Below are 20,996 nucleotides of genomic sequence, written 5' to 3'. Positions count from 1 at the left end.
ACACAGGTGCATTAGAGTAGCAATGCACTACTGGTTCCATGGTGTGTCTTATTTATTTATGTATGTATGTATGTATGTATGTATGTATGTATGTATTTATTTAAACTGAGAAAACAGATTCTGTTCTGATGCAATCTTAACTTTAATCCATTTGATGTATATCTCTTTTGAATCACAGATACTAGCATGTAATAAATGGACACTCTCCTGTAATTTTCAGAGAATAGCTCCTTTTTTTTTTTTAACAAAGCCCAACCCATTATATTCATCCCTTACAATAGCTTCTACATGGATGAAGTTCTGCACAATTTCAGTTATTTTAAAGTATGAGGCTGACTAGTTTCATGCAGACTTTGTCAGGTAGTCTGGGAAAGATAAAGCCTCCTTTTTCATTAAAAAGATACAAAAAAATCTATACCTTCTTCCAGACATATCACACGAGCAGTTCCTTTCAGCTGATTATTACTTTAAATTAAGTAATTTAAAAATTATAACACTTTACCACCAACTGAATATACAGTTCCCAAATTCTCACTTTACAAATACATCTTATAAGATGACCTAGGTAGAAAGGGTTGTTCATATACACGATACGCCAAAGACACTAACAGAGTTCACCTATGGAAGCAACAGAGGTTACTTTTGAACGATTTATTAAATAGATAAATAAATTTAAAATTTCTAAATATCCATAACTCTTTCATTAGATATGCAAATACTTTCCACATGTCCCTTTTTTATATGTCAGTATTGGTAAGAAACCTAGACGCCAGTTACTGACAGGTATCATTTTGAGAATGATTTTCTACACTTACGTCACTAAAACCTTTACTCTGATCAAGCGGCTTCTATGAATAGCTCATCAGTTGCATAACAGCGAGTGGGTTTTAGACCTTTAATCTGTACCTCAGAGATGGCTTCTGAATTCATTTACAGAGGGACAAGGGAAAGAGAATTCTGGTATAAATCAGCGTTCAAAAAAGCTGTGATTGATATACGTGAACGCAAGGATAGTCCTTTAAGGGACACGTGACTTTTACAGGGTATCTTGCTCCTCAACCCATCCGTTTTGGGAAACTGGGAAATGGTTTCACAATGGTGAAAACTATAGACACAATTGATACATGAAATGATAACTTTACGAATTCAATCCAACGCAACTTCTTCTTGTTTCAAAGAAGTATGTGCTATAGAGTGGTAATATGGAACTACAAAGTTTCACACTTAAAACAGAAATGTAATCCTAATGTCAATCGTTTAAGAATTGCATGCATGGTCAGTTAGTAAGTGGCATTTTAAATAGGAATAAAAATGCTTTCGTATTTGTTGTAGGTTGAATGGTGCCCCTCACCCCCCAAAGATATGATCACATTAAATCTCTAGAAAGTGTGTGTGGCCTCTTATTGGAAAAAGCATTTTTGCAGATGTAATTAAGTTAAAGGTCTTCAGATGAGATCATCCTAAATCCCATGATAACTGTCCTTCTAAGAGATAGAAATGGAGGAAGACACAGAAGAGAAGGTTATAGGATAGTGGAAACAGAGACTGGATTTCTGCATCTATAAGCCAAGGAATGCCTGGAGCCATTAAAGAAGTTCTGGAACCATCAGAACCTGGAAGAAATAAAGAATGATCCCCCCCTCCCCTGAACCTTCACAGGAAACAGCTCTGCTGACACCTTGATTCTGAACTTCTAGCCTCCAACACTGTGAGAGAATACATGTCTTTTGTTTTCAACCACTCAGCTGTGATAATTTGCTATGGCAGCCCCAGGAAACGGATACAATATTTTTCTGATACAATACAAACGGTCTCTTGTTACACCCTCCAGGATTTACTACTATCCCTATGCTGCTACATTCCTTTGGCCAGCACAGCCCTTCACTGAGTACTTACTGTATACCTTGGCTCTGCTAGTTCCTGTCAACCACAATGCTCTTTTGATAGATGGTGAATAAAGGGTTATTGGTGTTAAATAACTTGACCACAGGGATCCTAAGGAGCTCAACAGGACTTACCTGTCCCACTAACCTGTCCCACTCCAAAGCTCATATGCCTCGCTCACAATAAAAAGTCATGGAGGGAAACACCCTCAAGTGACTTCCCACCTGAAGCAATAAGAGGAAATCGATGAAAGACGCTGCCCTCGCCACTCCTCTCCTTGCAGGCACACTGTACAGCTCACTTCACGCCCCCCTACACATAGACGGGGCCATGTGAAAGCCTGTGAGAGGAAGTGACAAGTGCCACTTCCTGCCCCAAGTGCAGAAGGGCAGGCATGAGATCCTCACGCTCTCTCTCTCCCGATCCTCGCTGAGACGGGTCCCGAGTAGGAGGGAGGAAGATTTCTGCCAGCCCCGAGAAGACACAGCATGAGTGAGAAATAGAGCACTATTGTGTGAAAACTCTGGAGTTGGAGGGGGGTTTGTTTCTGTAGAATAAATGTCACAGCGAGTAATACAGAAATGTGGCAGTATTTGAGGTTGTAAGGTGTTTCTTGCTTCTCTGCCTCTCATTTCCACAGTGTTGCACAGGGAGAAAATGTCTGGGGTCACTCTAACACAAATAAGGTGGTGTGACAGCTTTTACTCATCCTGCGAGCTGTATCTGCTCATCTACAATAACGGGTGATTTTATGTGTAAGACGACACACCCCAGTTTTATATAATATTTACTTTTTGCTCATCTCTTTCAAAAGGGTTTCAGTTTTATGATGCAACAGAAACAAGAAGAGACACTTTGTATTACAACTGAAAGAATACCATTCACAGTGAATATGAAACTATCCTCTCAAAGCAGAGGAACCTTCCTTTTGGCCAGATAAAGAGCATTAATCATTTAAAAGTTTTCCTGACTCCCTTAGCACAGTTAAAATGCATTAAAAGTATGACTGATCACAGAAAACAGAAGTCCCAAGAGAAACCTGGTTTGGATTTTATTTCCATTAAGCGCACACTTTACTCGCTCTGTTAGGGGATTCTATGCAATTGTGTATCTCATACACTTGATCCCTTCTCTTAAAAACTGCTTTTGGGTGGAGGCTCTTTAAAAAAGCATCCAAACTATTTACTCATCCAATAAACACAGATGATGCCTGTATCCCACACATTCTCCTTCCAGCTGTTTAGGAATTACTCATGGTGAACTTTCTCCCACTTATATCATTCAATTTAGTATAATATAAAAGTTATTTTTGAAGCAGTTGTAACTCCCATGCATGTTAAATTTTAGAAAATAAAGTTTGCTTTACTACCAACATGCTGTTTCTTGAAATAGAAGTAATCTGTAAAGAATTAAATTCAATAAAATAGAGATGTAATTTAGATTAGTCGGTATGTATTTAAATATAACTATGTACAAGTTCCAGAACCCAATTATTATGAGCAAAATACATATTTATAATAAAGACTACCTAACATTAAACTTTCAAACAAATACATAAATATGTACATAAATCAGTACTGCTAGGAAAGAGTTTTTAAAACAATATATTAGAAGCACAAATCCTGGGGCACCTGGGTGCCTCGGCTGGTCAAATGTCTGCCTTTGGCTCAGGTCATGATCTCAGGGTCCTGGGATCGAGCCTTGCACTGGGCTCCCTGCTCAGCAGGGAGTCTGCTTCTCCCTCTGCCTCTTCTCCTCTCCCCGGCTAGTGTTCTCTCTCTCACCTGCTCTCTCTCTCTAAGTAAATAAATACAATCTTTTTTTTTTTAAAGCACAAATCCCAATAGCCAATACTTAGATAGCTCTCACTTTAAACCAGGCAATATTCTAACTGATTTATAGTTAACTTTCATGACAACAATTTTGAGACAAGTACTATTTCCCCATTTTACAGATAATGAGACTGAGGTAAAAAGATGTTCAAGAACTTGCTGGAGGTCCCACCTCCAGCAAGCAGTAGAGGCAGGATTATGAGCCTGGGTATCCTGTTCTAGGGGCCACATCCCAAACTACCATTCTATTCACACATTTGACGACATCAAAATTAAACTCCTATGTGATAAAGACAAAAACATAAACACAAAGCCATAAACCAAGTTGAAAAAATAAGCCATGCCCTGGGAGAAGATATTTGCAGTGCGTATAACTTACAAAAGGTTAGCTCCCGGAACATTAAAATTACTGCTACAAATCATTTTAAGATAAAGATTAAAAGGTCAAATAGAAGAGAGGTCAATACACATATAGCTGATGCACAGAAGAAAAAAAATCAAGAATGTATGGTCACTGAATATATTAAAAGATACCCAAACCTATTAGCCATTGAAAGAATATAAGCTAAACACAAGGCAGTTCTTTATACTCCACAGGCTGTCTAACGATTACACAGTCTGACAGTATTCTGTGTTGGGAAGGAGGTGGGGAAATAAGAAACTCTCGTACATTGCAGGTGAAAGCGTACATCAGTCCCTTGGGTGAGCAGATAGGCAATACGGGGTAATGCTTTTATATGCAGACGCCCAATCACTCAGTAGTCTGCTTGTAGGCAAAGCTTCCAGGGAAATGTGCACACCTGTGCCCGGGATACCTGGACGAGACTGTTCATGCCTACCTGTTGGCAGTAGCAAAGCCACGGCAACAACCTAAGAGGTAGTAACAGGGAATGGACAAATACAATAATGTGATTGCATACGTACAGGACATATATATGGGATCAACACTACTCAGGAGTTAAAACAAATCAGCCAAATACATAACGTATCAACACAGGTAGTTCTCAAAAGCAAAATTAAGAGGGGAAAATGCAAATTTCACATATGTACTGCATGATCCCAATTATGTGAACTTTAAAAACACCGACTAAACAATATTGTGTATCTATACACACACATATATATACAAAGGTTAGTTTTTTAGTTTAAACTAGTTTCTCAACTATCTATCAAGGGAAATCATATAAACATAGATTAAAAAGTGACACCAAAATTCATGATAGTACTAGGCTCTGAGGAAGAAAGAAAGAAATGCCTGAGAAGGGGTAAAGAGGGGATTTCTCTTTTATCCTTAATGTTTTACTGCATGAAAAATGAGTGAAAATGTTCACGTTACTTTCGGAATGCCTTAGGCACTTGGAATAGGAAAACATGATTCTTACATTTAGAATTATGTTTAGTTAAACGCTTAGGTAAATCCTTATCACTCAGTTCTGCATAATATCCCCATCATTGTTTGAATCACTCAGAGTTGAAATTCAAATAATGCAAAAAAAAAAATCTGAAACATGTAAGTCCAAATCAGAGAGGGAAATAATGGATTCAGAGCTGTAATTGCTTTTGTCTCCATTGTCTAGCTGATAAAAGTGACAGGATCCCTTTTGCTGTTTTGATATAAGCTTAAACATTTCAAGTAAGCAACCAATAACTTTCAAGTTCTGCGGGCATGATGTCGGGGGAAAAACTAGTTTAAACCGAAGAATAACCTCTGAGATCCTTGAGAAGTGATTTTCACCCTCATCATTTCCAGCATGATAGTTTCCTTATCCACCTCCAGGCTACTTCTAATAAATAAATAAATATATGAAAGTTCAGAGAGTTTGCTTAATGTCAGGAAAAGATACCAAGCAAAGCAGTACCAGAGCTTCTCTGTCCGTCATGAATCGGCACAAACATCTTTTCTGATTTTCTTTTCCAGCTTTCAGATGCCCAGACCATCAATCTCTACACTGTATCATGTGGCATATGACTGCTCACAATATGATTCAAAATGAAATAAAGGTAAGGAACTACGAGGTGTTTTTTGCTGTTGATGTTAGCTTGCTTTCAAGTTAAGCAATGTCACTGAAACAGAAGCCAGAGAAACTAGCGCGAAGTAAACGGCTTCTGGACTAATATTTGACTGTCGCCTGTGGAAACCAAGGGCCTTGCGTTTATGATGTCTGTGTGACCTAAAATTGTACTCTACCATAAAACACTTCTCCGTACACAGCTTCACATGCAACCACATCACAAGAACGGGCACTGGTTTGCAAGACAAAGTAACCTTGGTCAAAAGTCCCAATTCCTGTGGAAATGTAACATATTCAGTAAGAATATTTGGGAAGGGGCAGTCCGCGGAGCCGGGCGGGAGGCAGCTGCTGCCCTTTTAGGTCAGTGCCCTGTACCCAGACCGTATTCGGTAGGATTGGTGAGTAACTCTGCTTCCCCCAGAACTTCCTGTGAAACGGACTTCCCTTCACTCTACTGCGTTGTGGTCTCTGTATGTGTCCGTGGTATATTCCCAAATGAATGTCCTAATCTCTCCTCCATGCAGTTGGCATGTTTCTTTCTTCCTTAGGTCCTATATCCTCTTTCTGCTTTACCTATTCTCATTAGAAATATAATTTCACAGCTATTATAAAAATGTTTATAGGACTACAATGGATAGCCAGAGGACCACAGAGCTCCCAAACCAGGAGACTTCAATAAAGTAGTTTGTATCAAGTGATTTATTCATCAGGTGATCAGCGCCTGGCACGTCTTGGGCAAATATGGAATCACCTCTTATTCTATCATGTATTTATTGCTAGAATGGTTTTTATGGCTTGTAAGTTATGGCTTACTCTATTGTATCCTTTGGAGCCCACTGCAGTCTGTCATGGGAGGGTCAGGATGGGGGACAGACATGGGGAAATGAGAACAGTGGGCATTAAGAAAATACCCAGGCGTAGTGGTGTCTCTGCCTAGGCTGTTGATCACAGCCAGTCCTGGAGAAAATGGAAACAAAGTCACCACACATTCTGGGTGAGTGCTCACGGAGCTTTGGGTATACAGAACAGAGAACGCGTGTCAGCTCCTCGGGACTTTAGTCCGATAGGGGTGTGGGAAACCAGCACTCAAAGCTGGGAGAATTATCACATGAAAAAGTGTGCTCGAGGCGTTGCTGCACACAGGTGCATAGGACCTGGAGCATGGCACTTAATCTCTTTAAGCCTCAGTTTCCCCATTTATAAAATGGAGATTTACTAGAATTTCCCATAGGGACCTCATGAAAACTCATGTATGAAAACCCACAGAACAGTGCGGGAGCATAGGAGTCATTAAAAAAAAAAAAAAAAGTAAGCTCTCATTATCACATGGGCTGAGAGAGCATAGCCAACTCAGACTTGAAAGTTCGATAGGTCCACCGTATGAAATTCAACTTGTCCATGCTGGGGACCAGTAAATACCATCACACCCGTATGGGATAAGCTTTGCACAATTTAAATTGTCCACCTTCTGTTTTTTTCTACACTAACAGTGTAGAGAAAGAGAGGCAGTCTGTGATTTCCACAGAAAGATGATTCACTTTTAAACCATAAATCTGCCCATCAGTTCTGCACAAATGCCTCTCTCTGCTCGCACCTCCTCCTGTTCTTGCCGTAGTAAAAAAAAAAAAAAAAAAAAAAAAAAATCAAAATTTAAAGTCCATTTGTTATATTTAAAACCTTGGAAGAAAATAAATCAGACCCAAATTGCTATTATTAATTTCTTTTTAGTTTGAGGCAGGGGACATTCACATTCTTAAGTTAATTTTGCTGGAGTTGGGGACTGACAAATTATCTGAACAACTGGGAGCAGCTCCCACGCCGTAGCCTGGACACACGGTCGCAACGCTTGTCACAGAGTCCCGCGACAATGTCCAGTTTGTGTGCTGGCCAGCCAGAGCTACACAACAGGGAACTAATGTAAATTCTGTTTGGTTTTAATTCCTTCAAAATACATACTCCGGTTTCTAGCAACCGCAAAGAATTAGCCCTCCGCTCAACACCGTAAACCCGCTATCTACACAAAGTCAGGCTCTTACCCTGGGAAAAACATACTTTCAAGTTTCTCTTCTTCGAATGGTTTTCTAGCTTGGGAGTAAACTGTAGCTATATTACAGGAGACAGATTGTGTATGAAATTCTATATTAGAAAAAGGAACAATTGGTACATTATAAACTAGAACATTCTCACGTTATATATCCCCCTCTACAGTTTTCTGGGAGATTTCTCATGCGTGAGCTAGGCAGTTTTTTAAATGCTTATACTAGCACATCAGAATTTTGCAGGAGTTGAAGCAAAATTCCTGAATGCCAGCCACGTTAGACAATAAAGGTATTGTAATATTTTTGTCTGTGAGCATTCCATAAGCCAGGATGCAGGAAATTGCAGTGGAGATGACCAGGGACACTGTTAAATAACTCTGGGATCTTACAATATCTGGAAATGCCTCCCAAACTACCAGCAACTGAATCGCTCATACAGTTTATGTGTTAAGTGTATACTAGTGCATTCTACAGTGTTATACTAATAATCCCCTTTGGTGTTCCTCGAAACTCATGGTTCGACCTTCGGTGAATCTGAAGGCTTCACTTCTGCATCTTGAGAGTGAATAGAGGGCTCAACTGCATTTTGCAGTGTGATCATTCATAACCGGTTTCTTAGGCAGGAGAAGAGAAGAGTAGTGGGTTTGTTTGCTGACAGAGGTGGTACGTATCTGAAGGTCCTCACATGTTCCACATTTCAGTCTTTTGCATACAATCTCCCAGAATTACCTCTGTTGTTAGGGTCCTCCTCAGTGAAGGGAGCTCCTTAGCATTGGGGACATCTCTGGACAAAAGGAGAGGTCAAGTTTATGTTTTTCTAGCTTCTTGGGATCATGTGTGAGACTGTGTGTGAGGGTGTCCCTCACACCTCTGTTCCTCTAAACGGCACTGATTTGGGACGCCTGGGTGGCTCAGTTGGTTAAGCATCTGCCTTCTGCTCAGGTCATGATCCCAGGACCCTGGGATCGAGCCCCACAGCAGGTTCCCTGCTCAGCGGGGAGTTTCCCTCTGCCTGCCACTCCCTCTGCTTGTGCTCTCTCTCTGTCAAATAAATAAAATCTTAAAAAAATAAATAAAATGCACTGATTTGCTCCAGCTTTTCTTTCATCTGTTCTTGCTTCGTAAGTGTGTTGTCTATTACAGATATGTCAAACCCTGAGTATTGAGTTTGACTGAAAGTGATATGATTTTATTAATATAAGTGAAGCTAACACCTCTTAGGTATTTAATGGAAATTTATGCAAATAACCATTGCCTGTCTCACAGAAAAGAGAAGTCTGATCTTTTGTTTTCTGTCTTCAAGTAGCAACAGATGATTTGTAAAAATAAGTTTCAATTACAATGTCCTTACAGAGCAGAAATCAGGTAACGTTCGTGAACAACTCTCATGGTATTACAGGTCTTTACTTCCTTAGGAGCAGCAGTGGGTTTTAAAACCATTTGAAGGTTCAGTTTAAATGTTTAATGGGTACACAAATGTTGATAGTTTATTCATAAATGCCCCAAACTAGAAACAACCAATTGTTCTGCAACAGGTGAATGGTTCAACACGCTAATACATCCATACCAAGGGGAAGAATGCAGCGATTTAAAGAAATGGATTATTGATAGCTGTATCAAATAGCAGTTTGGAGGTATCTCAAGGGAATTACACTGAGTGAAAAAGATGAATAACATTCTTGAAATAACAAAATTATAAAACTAGAGACTAAATCTGTGGTTACCAGGGCTCTGGGATGGGGGGTGAGAGTGGGTATGACTACAAAGGGGTAAGAGGAAACCTTCTGGGGCTGGAATCACCCTGCATCTTGTGGTGGTGGTGATTACACAAAGCTCCTATGGGATAAGACTGCACTGAACTAAACAGACACACACACACACACACACACACACACGCACACAGAGAGACAGGAGTGCAGGTAAGACAGGGAAAGTCTGGGATTGTACCCATGTCAGTTTCCTGGCTGTGATATCGTTCCACACAGTTACACCCCTGATGTTGCTGCTGAGGGGAACTGGGAGAAGTTACAGGACACGTCTCTGTGTATTTTATTTTATGACTGCCATGAATCTATAATCATTTCAAAATAAAAAGGTTAAAAAAATAGTGGGGTAGGGTTTGGTTGCTTTCTTTTCTTTTCCCTGAACTGTTTTCTCTACATACAATATGCCATTCATTTATTCCCATATAGTAATTAAATTAGAATTCAAAGAACATTGGGAAGACTGGAGTAAAGGGAATGGAAGGATGGAACAAAGACAGAAGGAAGAAATAAGGGGAAAAAAAGAAACCACTGTGAACTTCTGATTATCCTTTTTGTTCTTCATTCTCGGTAGGCAGAACTCAAGTGACTCTGCCCTGGGCTCTTTCCTGCTTTGTTCTGTGAATGAAGGCATTATCCCTGGAGCATAATATACCAATCATACTGCCCAATGCCAATCAGATGCAAGGGAGTGTGCTGCTTCTGAATGAAAATTCATCCATTATATCTAAGCTCCCTGCTCATCAGGCCCCTGTATTCGTTTCCATTGCCATATGTTTTGGGGGAAAATTAAAAATGGTATTTTGGCTTACAGTACGAGAGCAAAATACAAGTCTGAATGCATTCTATGTGAGTCCAAGAGACTTCACATGATACAACTCATTGGCTCTCTGGAAGCATATTCATTAAAGTTGGGCTTGCACCTGGCAGACATGCTCCCGCTCCTCCTGCTAATTCACAGGGGAGCCGCCCCAGTGCCAGTCTGCTTCCGCAAGCCCCTACCCACTATCCCGACTCCTGAAAATTGGTTTCCTTGGTTACATCTGTCTGTTGCTTTCCATATTTATGGTAGTAGGGGGGAAAAATCATACATTAAAAGTAGCCTTCCTTCCAGCACTTACTATCTGATGTTTGAAACCGAAAAGCTGGATCAGCCTCCCCGTCTTCTCCCTATCTTCCCGTCACAGGGCGCCTTTATTTGTCCTGAGTCTTCTTTTTAAGAAAGAATGAGTTTTGAATGTGAGAGCTCACCAAACAATTGTACTGCCTGCCAAATGTATAAAACCATTTTAAAATCCACGAACTGAAGTATCTATTAATGTTCTTAAGATATTTAAAGCGTATCTTCCCCCAAATCGTTTTTGAGATCCTTAGCACCTACCTATCCGTTCTCCATTGTAAACGTGCCTCGAAACCCACTCCCTTTGCAGTTGCTATAGTTGGAGCTTTTCGTGTTCTCTTTCCTGGTGCGATAAAGAGCTCCGTGGCTGAAGGACAGGTGTGGCTTCCCATCGACAGAGATTCTCTCCTTGATCAGACTTCAGTTAGGCTCCTGTGAGCGCTCTTTTTGACTAGGTCCAGCTGTGGGCTCTCACGACTATCCCTGCAGCGTCTTGTTCTAGCAAGAGTCCTGCTGAGTCAGGTTAACCAGAATCCCCCACGCTTGATGTCTGACGACCCTCCATATCTGATTGGTTCTCCATCCTCTATCATCCCCCAGGTGATGTCTGCTCACCTGGCCTGCCTTCAGCATGAATCTTGTTAAGTCAGTTAGGCAGAATCCCCCCCCCCCCCCAACCCACTTGCTCCTGATGGAGCCTCTGAGTAACTTTGTATCCAGTGACCCCCACCCTGCTCCTTGGCTTTAAATTCCCATTTTTCCTTGTAGTATTCGGAGTCGGGTGCCGTCTTTCTCCCCTACTGCAACACCCCACTATAGCAGCACCCCCCCACATAAAGTCCGCCATATTGTTCTTTCACAAATGTCACCGAGTAACTTTTTCGTTACCACCACTACCACCACAGATTCTCCATAGCCCGAGGGGAACATGCGAAGTCACATCCCTCTGTAACCTCAGTCTCCTCCTAGGTACTGAGATAACATTACCAGGGTGGGCTTCATGGGCATAAGACCTTGCTATTGCCCCAAATTACAACTGTCCCACACTCAGAGGGCCTCCTATCTTTGAACCTGTGTTTTGCAAGTGGAACACTGGAACACGCACGAGTGGAGTGGATACACACAATGTGTGTATCGTTCTGTTCTGGGCTGCCTCAGTCACACAACGCTTGCAATGCCCTGTTGGACCCATGATGTGTGTGGGAGTTAAGTAAGACTCAAGGTGAGTCCCAGGTCAGCATGCTATGTTTATGACTGAGTAAGCAGGAGTGCTGACTTCCCCAAAAGGCCATGCTTACCCTTCGAACCAGAACTTGTTTTGAAGGAAGAAGGTTCTAAGAACCACGAACAATCATGGAACCCTATTACACCCTTTCTTACTCATGTTACTCTCCTATGTCTGCCAACTATTTATGCTGAAAATGATGACCTAGAAGGAAAGGAAAAGATACGGCAACCCACAGTTCTATTTCCTTTCAGTCCTTCCTTACTCTTCAGTAGAACAATGTTGGTAGAATGTGTGCATGTTGAAAAGTGAAAAAAAAGCCAGGTAAATGTGTGCAGAGTTTCCACTGATCTGCTAAGAACGAAGGACGTACGCACGTATGGGCTATGAAATATGAATTGTACCATTTCAGTGATTCTGCATACAAATTCAGCGCTCCTATATTTGCATTTAAATCTGGCATTGTGCACTAAACATGGTAAAATTTGTGCCAATAGTTTAAAATTTTAATTTTTCTTTACTTAGAATGACATTACATAGTAAATTAAACACAGCATGACAAGGAGAGAGAGAGAGCTTGTGAATGCATGGGAGAAAGGAAAAAGCTTTAGTTATCTTTTTAGTACCTTTCATGACATTCCACTCCCTGATTTTTAAACAACAAACTCTGTGTTTTCACTCTGCACCGATTGTTGCAAAATTATATAACTGGCTCTAAACGTGAGCTACCACCATTTGCTATTGTGGGGATTAAAGGAAAATACCCATGAAGGTCCTAGGCACAAACAATATCAGCCAATCCTGATGAGGGAGCCCGACGTGGGGCTCGATCCCAGGACCCCCAGGATCATGATCTGAGCTGAAGGCAGATGCTTAACTGACTGAGCCACCCAGGCGCCCCTAATTACTTGTTTTTAATACTTTGCCAGACTGTGAGCTCCTGGAGGACAAGAAACCGAACAGTATTCATCTCCGTATTCCACAGTATAAAACTCTCTGCCTAGCATTCATCAAATACTTGTTCATAAATGAAGATCAGCATAGTCAGGCCAAGCCAAGACGTCCACTTCATATTCTAGGTGTCCCTTTATTTGTTTCACTGAATTTTCTCTTCTTTAGAATTGCACTGTGACAAAAAGGGACTAAAACTCTTTTATTATACTTCGATCATAAAACATCAGTGGAATAAAGTAATTTACCAAGTGTTTTGATTTGTACAACCTCGATTGGAATAAAAACACCCACCAATCAGCGGCTATCACTTACCCTATATATGAAATTATCAAAGCATGTATCATTTAATGGTGCACCATGACAAATCTTCTTATAAAAGCAATGAAGCTTTAATTATATTTTTGTGTACCTAAATTTACATATTACTATTTTTTTTTTCTTAAGTACAGTATATATCTGGATTCGGGAGAAGGCCACAGTGGGGAAAATCATTCCTCTGTGGGAGTAGGGAAAATCTATCATTTTCAAGTAGCCCTATATCTTATACCACTATACAAGAATTTCTTTTTTTAATTGTTAAATACTGCTCATCCTATGGACTTGAACAAACTAATTTTCCTCTTCTTAATTAAGCCTATGATCATATTTCATGCACTCAAGCTTCCTGTAAAATGAAACACTGTTTTCACTTATAAATGTTCTATGATGTGTTCCTAGTGGTTTCTAATTGGGGACAATTATACACCGATAAATCAGAACTCATCAGTGGCAGTTGTCATTAGCATGTTCCTGTTCTGAGGCCTCCATGTTGGTTTAAGGCAATAGGGCAAATCAGGACTCCAGAGGGAGCCTTGATGGAGAAGTTCAGGAAATTCATAGGCAGTGAAGACATCCTTCATTTTTAATTTGTTGATTTAATCTGGCTAGAGAGGAACTGACAAAATCTTCATCACCTAATGTGCTTAATGGTCTAAATGAAATGAGTTGGTGGTGTTGGTTTAGCTCCTATTGGACCCATTTCTAAGTCATATGAGCCCCTGATAAATTACTCTAATGATCCCCTCTTGCAGAAAATGCAACACAGAAACTAGACCTTGGCATTTTGTATAGATTTTTCCAAAAGAATTAAAAAAGTGAAATGATGAGGGGCACCTGGGTGGTTCAGTCAGTTAAGCATCTGACTCTTGGTTTCAGCTCAGGTCATGATCTCAGGGTTGTGAGATCAAGCGCAGTACTCAGCGTGGAGTCTGCTTGGAATTCTTTCTCTCTTCCTCTCCCTCCCCCTGCTCATGTGTGCACTCTCTCAAATGAATAAATAAATACACAAAATCTTTTTTAAAAAGTGAAATGATGAGAGTCCAGAAAATGGGTGATCACACCCCTGCATGGGTCATTTTCTTTTCTTTTTTTTTTTTAAAGATTTTATTTATTTATTAGACAGAGATAGAGACAGCCAGCGAGAGAGGGAACACAAGCAGGGGGAGTGGGAGAGGAAGAAGCAGGCTTATATCGGAGGAGCCTGACGTGGGGCTTGATCCCATAACGCCGGGATCATGCCCTGAGCCGAAGGCAGACGCTTAACCGCTGTGCCACCCAGGTGTCCCTGCATGGGTCATTTTCAATGCAGAGGAAAATGACACCCCAATCAGAGTAGAAATTTTCTTCATTTTCTTTTCCTATTCAGAAAGAAATCACCAGAAAAACAAATGTAATTTTTTATATTTGTAACTGGTGGTGTTTATCTGTATATTCACCACTGGAAAGTAAAGTGACCTTTTTTTTTTTTCTTTTTTACTATTATGAGTTAATATAAAAAATAGAAAAAGAAGTAAAATGTTGGAATGGAGGATAAAATATAAGAAACCGATTCCTCCAGAATCAGGAAGACATACTTCTCCTGCCTTTTTTTTTTTTTTTTTTTGAGATACAGAGAGAGAGAGAGGGAGAGCATGTCAGAGCATGAGGGGAGGACAGGACAGAGGACAGAGAGAATCTTCAGCAGGCTCCATGCCCAGTCTGAGGGCGGTGGGGGGGTTGGGCTCGATCTCACAACCCTGAGATCATAACCTGAGCTGAGATCAAGAGTTGGACGCTTAACCAACTGAGCCACCCAGACACCACCCTTGTCTTGTTTTATTGTATAAGTAGTGAAAAAATAATAGTTTAAGTAAGGGCAATTTGATTTTTTTCATACAGGCTGAAAGTCAAAACAAGAATAAAAATCATACTTCCTTTCCTCTTTTTTGACATTCAAAATATAAGAAAATACCAAAAAATCAAATTCTCCCAAACTTAGAATTTTATTTAATTAATGCACTACCCTGGGAAATGACTTGCTTTTGCCCAAAGTGACTAGGCAAGCTAGACTCAGAACGTCAATTTAGAAAACTGAGGAAAATATGTTTCTTTATTTTGCCATCATCTACTTAGACCTCCTTTCCCATTAACATCGGTATACATACACGTGTGTGCACACATCCATACACACACGCATTCACAAACACATACACACAGGCATTCACAAACACACCCCATGCCACCACGACCACCGACAGCAACAACCTTCTTTCTGTCCTAATTTGGAAGTTAAGACAGTATTTTGTGAGAATAGAGAGCAGAAATGCCAGTATTTTACCTTAGGGATCACATAGGAAAATGTAAATTTTAGAATGAAATCTTGCCATTTGCAACAACATGGACGGAACTAGAGAGTATTGTGCTAAGCAAAATAAGTCAGTCAGAGAAAGACAAATACCTTATGATTTCACACACACGTGGACTTTAAAAAAACCAACAAGCAAAGGGAAAAAATAGAAACATCAAGAAATGGACTCTTAACTCTAGAGAACAAACTGAAGGTCACCGGGGGGGGGGATGGGTGAGACAGGTGATGGGGATGAGTGCGTACACTTGTTGTGACGAGCACTGGGTGATGCATGGAAGTGTTGAATCACTATATTGTACCCCTGACACTAATACAGCACTGTATGTTAACTAACTGGAATTTAAAATAAAGTAAGTATAGGGCTCATACTTTTCTTCTCCTTTCCAAAGATTCAAGTCAAAAACTCTACCCTGTCATGCCATAAATTTGGGCTGTACATTCCATTGGGATTGAGCAGTATAACGTGCCTGGGTCCTTAAGATATCCTCTTTACTTGAAAAAGTAATAATAAACATACAGTATCTATTGAGAATTGGTCAGTAGAAACAGCTTTATATAACGTAAAATAGTATTAGGCAGCTCTTCTTTACTGACATTATGTCATTTTGGAAAAGATTTTTACAGAATTTCTTCTTCTTTTCCTGAACACTCTTTTGGTGGAAGGTGTTACATTGCATGTCTCCCCCAAGCCTGTGCTCTGCAGGCTGAGGTAAAAATGACAAAGAGCTCTCGAGAGGAATTCAGCTAACAAGTACTGTAAGTCCACAGAGACGGCGAGCCCTTAGCTCTTAAAATAATACCCTGCAGTGCCAATGTAGCAGTTAATCCTTGTTAAAGAAGTCTAGCAAGTTCAACTGGATATACTTATGCCAGGAATTTATGTGATGGATCACAGTTAGCCACAAATTCTGCCACTTCATTCACTGAGGGGGAGGGGTCTCTTTCTCCCCCTTCCCTTGATTCTGGACTGGCCATGACCTGCTTAGACCATGAAAATGCAGCAGAATCATTAAAATGATGCTTTGTAACTTTCAGCTCAGCTCATGATCTCGGGAGTCCTGGGACTGAGCCCTGTTTCTGGCTATGTGCTCACCGGGGAGTCTACTTTAGGATTCTCTCTCCCTCCTTCTGCCCCCCTCCCAGCTCTCTTGCGCTCTCGCTCTCTCTCTAGAATAAATAAATATTGAAAAAAGAAACACAGTGTGAAACATTTAACTACCTGCTTTGTTGTATCCTGGGTAAATTAATCTTCTATTTTATTTCATTCTTCAATGAATTAAAGTGAATACACACTAGCTATGCTCCAAACCATGAGTTTCTGGAGTTGAGGTTTAAGAAGAAGTAAAATGTTTAGGGCCTGCTACTTTGAGAACAAATACAGTTTACCATGGAAATGTTGTGTAAAACTATAAATTAATAGTAGGTGACACAGAAAGTGTTACAAGCTAGCATAAACTGGGCATAAGATGCCAAAGGCTTTGTAAAAAAAAAAAACGAGGTGAATTTCACCAAGAAAGATATCTGGGTAGAAACGTGATTTGACCCTGATCTTGCAAGAAATGATGGGAGACAACTGAATAGGAGAATGGAGGAGAATCCCATGGGAATATTGACATGGCAGGTTTCTAACAGGAACTAAAGATGAAAGAAAGATAAAAATCAATAACTTATTTAAGTCAGTTAAACATCTCTAGACAACACTACAGCTAAGCTCTGCAGAATGTAATTCAGCCAGAGAAATACTTCTTCCCTTGGTGGTGGTGAAATGGAGGGATGGGGGTGGGGAGCACAATTTAAACTAAATGGTGATATTTGGGGGGCGCCTGGCTGGCTCAGCTGGAAGAGCGTGTCACTCTAGCAACTCAGGCAGCTTCTTATAAAACTAAACACACACCTATTCAATGATCCAGTGATATCAATCCTAGATAATTTACCCAGAAATACAAAACATACATATACAAAAAGATTTGTACAAGAATGTTCTTAGCAGCTTTATTTATAAAAGCCCCAAACTGGAAAGAGCCTAAATGCTCGCCAACAGGAGAATGGGTAAGTAATCTGTGTTGTATTTACACAAGGATGCTGCTAAATGGTGAACAAAAAGCCCATTCACATAGTCAAAAGCATGATGAATCCAAAAGCTTTATGTTCAATGAAAAAAATACAGCAAATGACACATAGTCTTGGTTCCATTTAATATGGAATTCTCAAGCAGGCAAAACTAGTTTTTCGTAGAAAAGCCCAAAACAACAGTAGCTGCCTGTGAGAGAGTAGGGGTGAGGTATGCAGGGAAGGGCACAGATCAGCTTCCTGGGGTGGTGGGAGGTTTGGGTTATCCATTTTTGTTCCTTTATTAAAATCTATTGAGTGGTGCATTTGAGATTTGTGCATTTCCCTGTATTTAAGTTGTACTTCCAAGGGAAAAAATAGGAGCTGGAAATAAATATTAAACTCTAGTTATTGATATGCATGCTGAAGTATCTGGGAGGGTGGTATAGTGTCTGTGATTTTTTTTTTTTTTGAAAGCATCAACAAATAACATTTGTTATATAACAAATAGCATTTGTAATGTAACAAATAGCATACACTAAAGCCGCACATAGATGGATACATATGTGATTAATCAAGTGTATCAAACTGTTAGTGGTAGGAGGTAGGTGGTGGGCATATGGATGTTCACTGGAAAATTCTTTCAACTTTCCTGTCTGTTTAATTTTTTTCTTTTTCTTTTCTTTTTCTTTTTTTTTTTTAGAGAGAGAATCTCAAGCAGGCTCCCCGACATGGGGCTCGATCTCACGTCCCTGAGAACATGACCTGAGCAGAAATGAAGAGTCAGACACTTAACCTACTGAGCCACTTAGGTGCCCTGTGTGTTTAATTTTTTTCATAATTAAATGCTGGAAAACAATTACTTAGAGCATTAGCAATTGGGAAAAGAATGCATTTCATATACCTGGCTCAAAAATGTTGTCTTTACATGTGAATGGAAAATGAGAATTTCCTAAGTCAGGAGCGTAGATATCCTGCTCAAACTGGGTAACTGTATAGAAAATACAACATGTACAGGGGTAACATATACACAACTGATAACTGACAACATGCTTGAGATTGTCTTTTTTCCAATACGCACCTAAAATGGAGTATTTATTTTACTGCAGAAATACCTGAGCTATTTGGTGTTACAAGGTCTATTTTGGCTGATCTTCTATTTAGGGGTTGGCAAACTTTTTCTGTAAAGGGCAGCTGTTTTTGACTCTGTGGGCAACAAGGTCTCCATTGCAGTTACTCACCTGTGATTCACTACCTAGTGCAGGGGCTGTTGCAGACAGCCCCCGAACCAACGCTCCCGGCTGGGTTCCCATTAAACTTTATTTACAAAAACAGGCAGCAAGCCAGATTTGGCCCTCAGCCTGTAGTTTGCCAACTCCTGTTCTATTGGAAGGGTACTCATAATTGAATTACTGTGCGACCCCACATCACAGATTTCACAGTATTTATAGTGTGCATATTGCTTTCAGATCATACATTCAACTAGTATGTCAATCAACCTTATTTCTTTCAAGTCCTGTAATTCAAATAACTTTAGGGATGGAAGAATTTTTTACAGGACTGTTTTTCGACCCAGGTTTGCTTTGGAGAGCGGTCTTGCTCTCAAATTCACTGGCAGTGCATTTCTTGGCTCCTTGAGTGCTTACTAAGGGGGATTTTGGTATCCCTGCATAATGACAAAGATGAACCAAGTTATGAGTGTATCATGGGACGGGTGTTGAGAGAACGGGAGCAGGACAGAGAAGTCTGCAGGATAGAGCTCAGTGCCTTCAAATACTGTGCAGATGAGAGAAGACTCACTCTCTTTCTTGAGATCCTTGTGGGTGCTCGTGAGGTGGGAAAGTCAAGCACTTCCAAGACACAGTTCCCAGCCTTTAGGAATTTACACTGCTTGTGACTTGTAGCTACAGGACCAATTGGCAACAGGTGAATGGGAGAAAAAATTCACTCATTATAAAGACCTTTCTATAATTAGAGTGATCTAAGTTGAATTTTATTTCCAGAGAGAGAGAGAGGAAGTTCTCCATCCCTGGAAGTAACCAAGGAAAAGCAAATAATCTCCAGTCAGGCATGTTTATTAGAGCAATGCCTCACTTAGAAGGACTAAACCCAGAATCTGATGTACCATGTCAAAACTGACAAATGCATTTTGTATTGGGAGAGAGGAAATATCAGATTATACAGATTATATTTACTAACATGGCCTTGTGACTCATTGTGCACAGCATTTTAAAATATTTTTTACCTATACCTACTTTTTCATTTATCTAGAACTCAGCAGATTGCAATGGTCAGTCCCTCTCCAAAAGTGTTCACTAAATTGTCTTTAGGTTTGATGAGTTCATAAAAAAGAATGAAACATTTGCAAACCATCTGTCCCTTTATCTCAGATCAAAGATTACAATATAAGCTATCTTATTTAGAAAATGGAATTTGACAAAATCTCACCCCTTGTTTTTTGTGGACACTTTCAAAATGACACAAATGACACAGATTGCTTTTAAGCTCTTTTAGTTTCCTGGTATCGACTCCCTTATAAATTGAAAGATAAAAGTAATACAAATTAAATACCTACAGTATCTCAATTAACTGACATTGTATTTTATTTTAGCTCATTAGTCATACCTTCAAATGTTAAATTACAAATGGAAATGATGGATATCTAGAAATATGGGTCAGCCTATTACACTAAACCTATGCACGTTTGAGACGTATTTTCCTAATATTTTAAAACAAACCCACCACTTCGTAAGAAATGTTCTGGAGTGCCAACTGGCAATCCTGAAGCACCCTAAAAACCCAACAATGCACTTATCAACGTATGCAAGAGCAAACTGGCTGAATTATTATGTATTTTGGCCCTTTGAAGACTGAGCCATAAACTGCTTATGTTTGTTTTATTGAACTCTGGGTTTCGGGAGCCCTGTGCATTCATGACAGCAATTCTCCACTTTTTGCAGAAGAAATCGAGGGGACTCAAGAGATTCATGATCATCCGGCCCCACCTCCACGTCCTCATCTGCGCATCCCACTGTGCCAGGCACTGGAGAGAGGTGAGGACAACTGGCAGTCCTGCCCTTGAGGTGCACTGGATTCAGTGGTGAGGACTGGCTTGCGGTGGGCACCAAGTCTAAGACACGGGGCATGGGAAGCACAGTGTTGGGAAGGACCACCTGTGGAGGAGGAGACCACGGAAATAGCCAAAGGCGGCATGGTGTGGGAGCCAGACTGCACCGGCTGAGGGGGATTTTGAAAAACAAATAGTGGGACTGTGATTTGGGGTTGGGTGCAGTGGGAAAGAGAGTTCGGGGGTAAATAAAGAGATGCGTGTGAACCCAAGGGTAGCAAAGACCATATGCTGGTAAGCCTGAAGCAAAGGAGGTATCTTCTAGAAGGAAAAGATGGGGTGTAGTAGGAGATGGTCCCAGATGATAAGCTGGAGCCGACCTGTGA

At 40.4% G+C, this 20,996-nt stretch overlaps 1 protein-coding gene across 1 annotated transcript in view; it reads right to left on the bottom strand.

The window, feature by feature from the left end:
- Positions 1 to 20,996, bottom strand: part of CTNND2 (catenin delta 2) — an 886,309-nt gene that overhangs the window by 408,985 nt on the left and 456,328 nt on the right. The gene's annotated exons all lie outside the window — the stretch shown is intronic.

The sequence above is a fragment of the Ursus americanus genome, chromosome 15, assembly GCF_024610735.1.
Source record: "Ursus americanus isolate L20-20 chromosome 15, mUrsAme1.1.p, whole genome shotgun sequence".
Lineage (NCBI taxonomy): Eukaryota > Metazoa > Chordata > Mammalia > Carnivora > Ursidae > Ursus > Ursus americanus.
The sequence above is the reverse complement of the archived record's forward strand: the minus strand, read 5'-3'. Positions and strand labels throughout refer to the sequence as shown.